This window comes from Peromyscus californicus, unplaced genomic scaffold, assembly GCF_007827085.1.
Source record: "Peromyscus californicus insignis strain IS unplaced genomic scaffold, ASM782708v3 Scaffold_22__1_contigs__length_63687245, whole genome shotgun sequence".
Taxonomy (NCBI): domain Eukaryota; kingdom Metazoa; phylum Chordata; class Mammalia; order Rodentia; family Cricetidae; genus Peromyscus; species Peromyscus californicus.
This window is the reverse complement of record NW_026294525.1, coordinates 23,433,753-23,439,522: the sequence shown is the minus strand read 5'-3', so window position 1 is coordinate 23,439,522 and position 5,770 is coordinate 23,433,753.

Sequence of the window (5,770 nt, the reverse complement as noted above, 5' to 3'; positions counted from 1 at the left end):
GAGATATTATCACTCTGAAGAAGTGATGTCGTTATCAGATAAGTGCTGTAGTTCAGAGTTTTAACAGAAACACAGTTGCTATTGACACATGTGTCTACCTCCCCAAGAATAATTCTGTCACTGCAAAACTAGTAAAAATTTTACTGTTCTCTCAATTTTATTACCCCTGTCTGAAATGGTGATCTCATAACAGTATGAGTACATACCATAAAAACACAGATATGCAGATATGATTACAAGTAATTATTTTTAAAGTATATAATATATGCTTCTATATAGAGTAAATGAAAATAAAATTCAATTAAAAATCACTACTTTCATGATTCTTATTGCATCAGTCCAAGAAGTAAAAGAGGTATACTCACCTCTTTTATACATTTTTAATGAAGATGAATGGGTAAGAATTGGAAAGAATGAATATAGCATTATAAAATTCCAGCAAGGAGCCGGGCGGTGGTGGCGCACGCCTTTAATCCCAGCACTCGGGAGGCAGAGCCAGGCGGATCTCTGTGAGTTCGAGGCCAGCCTGGTCTCCAAAGCGAGTTCCAGGAAAGGCGCAAAGCTACACAGAGAAACCCTGTCTCGAAAAACCAAAAAAAAAAAAAAAAAAAAAAAAAAAAATTCCAGCAAGGAAGAATAATGTATAAATAAAATTGGCTCTATCTGCATTTTCAAGTATCTCTTATGCCTCAGATCTAGATGCCCAAAGAACAAGTTACCTGTTTTGATTGGATTTATTAACATTATGTATTGGTGAAATTATTAAGGCCACTCCACGTAGTAAAAAAGGAGATTTATTTAATGGCGTAACTTACAAATTAAGGGATAGGTAGGTCGCAGGGTCTGGTGAAGGTGTATCGCTGTCCAGCGGTGTTCTCTGGAGCTCTGCTTGGCCCACCTCCAATGTTCAGCGTCCTGGAACAGAGAGAGCGAGGTGCATTCAGATCTCGGGTCTCCAGGCGCCTCCCTTGGTCCCACCTTGAAGGCGTGACAGTTGCCGAAGTCTCAATAGGGGTTGGAACTTCCAGATCAAAGCTGGAATGGCTACCCACTACAATTATGTATTAAAATTTTCAGATGTTTTCTGTGCACTGTTTTAGTCTTGTTCCAATATTTGATGTGCATATTCTCATATCCTAATTATTTTGTTTTACTTATTTCACTAATTTGAATTACTATAAGTTTTCCATAGATTGCTACTGTTTAATTTCAAATTGTTGAAGAGTTCTAGGTGTCTATATCTTATTGAAATTAAATTTCAATACAATTCATAATGGTTAGAAAAGATATTTTACATAATTTCCATCTTTTTTAAGAGTATTGAGATTGATTTAATGATCCATTTACAAAATAGAATCTATTTCTCTCTATGAAGCGCTCATGCATCAGAACCACAGCTGCTAGGTGAGAGGACATGATTCAGAAGAATGAAGAAGCAAAGCTAAAAATGTTCAATTTCCTTCATGCGTGAGCTTGTAGCTAGCTGAAGTAGCAATAATAATGTTAATGGTCAGCAGAGTGAGATGTATGAGGAGCCTGTGAACACGACTGAGCTACAGAAGTCAAAACAATGCCAGGTCACAAGTGTCTTGGCTTTGCGATATGTTAGTCAAGTGAGAAACTCAAGTGTGCCTGTCTAGGAGTAGCTTGCAACATGGTTATAGCACTCCTTTACTCTTCTGAGAGCTTTAGGGTTGATATATTAGAAAAAGAACATCAAGAGGTTAAGCAGAGCACCAACTCTCTCTCTCTCTCCTCTCTCTCTCTTTCTCTCTCTCTCTCTCTCTCTCTGTGTGTGTGTGTGTGTGTGTGTGTGTGTGTGTGTGTCTGTGTATGTGTGTGTCTGTGTGTGTGTGTGTATGAGGTGGGGAGGGGGACTTTCCTAGAAGAATTCTCGTGGGTCTCAAATAAGTGGCAAAGCATGGTTGCCATAGTTGCCCTATGATTCGTACAGGACACAGCCATCCAAAACAACCTTCCTGACCTTGTCAACACTGACATGTCATAGTAAAGGACTAAGGTAAAAGTTTGTAGGCTAAGCAAACTCTACTAAATGTACACATGTGTATTTATGCACATATATATGTATGTATTGTCAATGGATGGAGTGTGTATGTGTGTGTATGTGTGTGTGTGTGTGTGTGTGTGTGTATGTGTGTGAATTCCATGCACACACAATGTAAGGAAAATAAAAGATACATTATCTTAGCTGGAAAGCTATATTTCCAAAGGCTTTTTTTTTTTTTTACTAGATATACTAAATCAGTTTGCTTCTTCTTTTCAGAAACAAACAAACAAAAAATGATGCTCAGTAAAAGAATGAAGCATCAGACTCACTATCCGTATCAGTCAGCTCAGGGAGTAGTGCAGCAGAGGGGTCCATAACTGCAGGGTCTCTTGCATGTAGGTTACAGAAGCATCATCTTTTATTTATTATTTGTTATTTACTATACTCTTGCTGGGTGGGGGTGGCAGAAGACTGTGCACGTGGAGGCCAGAAGAGGGAGTCAGATCCCTGAGAGCTGGAGTTATTTGTGGGACTGTGTTGTGGTTGGTGCTGGGATCTGAACTCTGGTCCTCATGATGTGTAGCAAGTTCTTTTAATCATTGAACCGTCTCTCAAGTCACTCATGTTCTTTTCAAGTCACGTCTAAATTGAATTTTCAGACAAATACCAAGGCATTAGGCATAGTCTCCTTCAGCAAGTGTGAGTGAATTCAAGTCTGTGAATTCAGAAGGCAATCACTCTGAGTTTGGGGGGAGTGACATCTAATTAGAATGTTAAATGAAGGTCCGTGGTGATGGCACACTTGTAAATACTCTAAATCAGATTCAGCAACTATAGCTATGAACTACTACTTACCTTGTCACCACCTATTATAATTCTGAGGTAGATTTTGAGATCAAGTGATGGCAGCTTAATTCCCTCAACTCTCCATTGGTGAATGTAGGAGAACAAAGAGAAACAAATGAAAACATGTCTATTTGTCTGGTGTTTCTGTGTGTGTGTGTGTGTGTGTGTGTGTGTGTGTGTGTGTGTGTGTGTATGGTGGGGAGGGGGACTCCAAACAATGAAGAACTTCCAGACTTCCTAGAAGAAGTCTCATGGGTCTCAAATCAGTGGCGAAGCATGGGGCACTCAAAAGAACAGTATGAAAATGGATATAGTACCTCACTGCAACAGAACATGAAGATAACAGTATTCTTGTTAAAATTCAGAGCTTGTGATACAGTAGTAAGCATGCAGTCATCACTGGTGTCAGCCATTTTACTTTTACTTGGAATATGAACCCATTCCTTTCCTCTAACTTGACTTCAGGCTTTCCATTCCATAACTACATTTTCCCAACCATACCCACCAGGCTTTTTGTGCTGGATTCTGGCCACCGAATGGATTACAGAAAAATCATTAGCCTTTTTCTTTCTCTTTCTTCCATCTTGATCTTACTCATTAGGAGAAAATAATTAACTCTCAGGCAAGAACAAATGCATACTTTGAAGGCGGGAGAGGGGCTCATTTTCTGGACTTGTTCACTGCTCTGTGCCCTTTTCTGTGCTTGATAAACCAAAACAAACTTTATTGCTAATAAAACACTCATCAATAAATTTTTCTCTTTCATTTAAGGCCTTACTGAAGAACACAATTTTAACTACTTCTTTTCATAGACGAAGCAAATGTTAACTATTGGCTTAAAATGTTGTCTTCTTTTATTATCAACAGAAATAATACTAAAATGAGAGCCAAACAAAACAACTTCATGAAAACAGCTCTTGTTTATTCCCTCCTCATGCAGAAGATAATTATTACAGGGAATGGAAAATTTTGCCTGATAAACAATAACACTTTGACTTATACAAGCTCAATAATGGCCTGATGATTGTTCAAGTAAAATATCTTTTGGTTAGGAAAGCATCAATAATGGTATGACTAAACTCATTGATTCCTTTTTTCAATTTGAATCCAACACAAGCTCTCTGAAATCTGAAATTATTTGTACTTTAGCTTTTCTTTTCTTTTTTTGAGACAGGGTTTCTCTGTGTAATTTTGGTGCCTGTCCTGGATCTCACTCTGTAGACCAGGCTGGCCTCGAACTCACGGAGATCCACCTGGCTCTGCCCACCCTCCCCAGTGCTGGGATTAAAGGCATGTGCCACCACCACCCAGCTACTTTAGCTTTTCGAATACTGGCTTTTCTTCCTTTTTATTTATTTTCACTAATGGTAGATGGTTGTGTACTTGGCCCCATACACACCAGCTATAGATAAATTATAAATCCTTAAATATAAATATAAATGTTTTTCTATATTAAATCTTCAGGTACATTTTTTTCAACACTAACTTTAATTTAGGTGAAAACACCCTCAATATACATGGATGTTGATTTCACTTATATTTTCTCACCTGAAATTTATTCATGTAAACAAAATACCTCTAATTTGGGGTTGAAAATCCTGAACAACAATAGCCATCTCTCATATTAACAGGTTTTGATGACTCCTAAAATTGAATGGAACTCTTGTTTTTCAATCTGAATCATACTGTAGGTAAGGTTCAACACCATTACCTCTCTCAACCCTGAAGATAGGTAATATGCCAAAATGAACTTGCATAGAGCTACATCACTTTGAGTTTATGGCCAATATCAAGGACAGAGTTAGCAGAGGAATGAAGAAATGAGTATTCGAAACAAAACTGAATGAAGCCACACAATTCACCACAGTGGAGATTAGTAGGACTCCAGTTTGCACAACTCGACACAATGGAGGTTAGTGGGGATGAAAGCTGGACAACTTCACCCTCGGATGATGTTTACCAACTCAGTGCTAGCCCTGACAAAACTGGGAATAAGTGAAAATAGAAAAATTAAAATACAAACCTCTATCAAAGGACCCCTTATTGGACAGTAATTGGCTGAATCTATTTTGCATTATACTCTTAGCCATTTAAGCATTTAAGCTACCAATGGCATTATATATTGGCGTATTCTCTAGACCTTGGCATAACAGATTTCCCTAACTGGATTCTTGCATCCCTCTAAATGATCTCAAGACATCTTCAACAGCATCTGTAAACCATTGCCAGGTCCTCAAAAGAAAGACAGCAAGCTGTTTCTCTTGCTCAGTTACCACCTCACTCTTCTATGTCCTTGACAAGAGAGTACTCTACTGTTTTGGACAGCTCCAACCTCAGTAAATACTGTCCACTGTTCAACTATAACCTTGAATGAAGCCAGAACCACCCAGCCACGGTCCCTCAGCCATTTATAAAACAAGCATTTAAAGGCTTAATATTAATTACCAATTGCATGGCCTATGGCAACCTTCTTGCTAGCTAGCTCTTATATCTTAAATTAACCCATTTCCATTAATCTATAAGTTGCCATGTGGCTGTGGCTTACCAGTATTTTCACATCTGGCTTCTCCCAGTGGCTCACAGCGTCTCCTTCCTCTCCTTCTTCTCCTTTTTCCTCCCACTATCTCTCTTGTATTTCCCCACCTGGCTCCATCCTGCTCTGCCATAGGCCAATGAAGCTTTATTTGTCAACCAACCAGAGCAACACATATTCACAGCATACAGAAAGACTCCTGCTGGGCGGTGGTGACACACACCTTTAGTCCCAGCACTCAGGAGGCAGCCAGGCAGATCTCTGTAGATCTCTGTGAGTTCGAGGCCAGCATGGTCTACAGAACGAGATCCAGGATAGGCACTAAAACTGCACAGAGAACCATGTCTCAAAAAACCAAAAGAAAAAAAAAGAAAGAAAGAAAG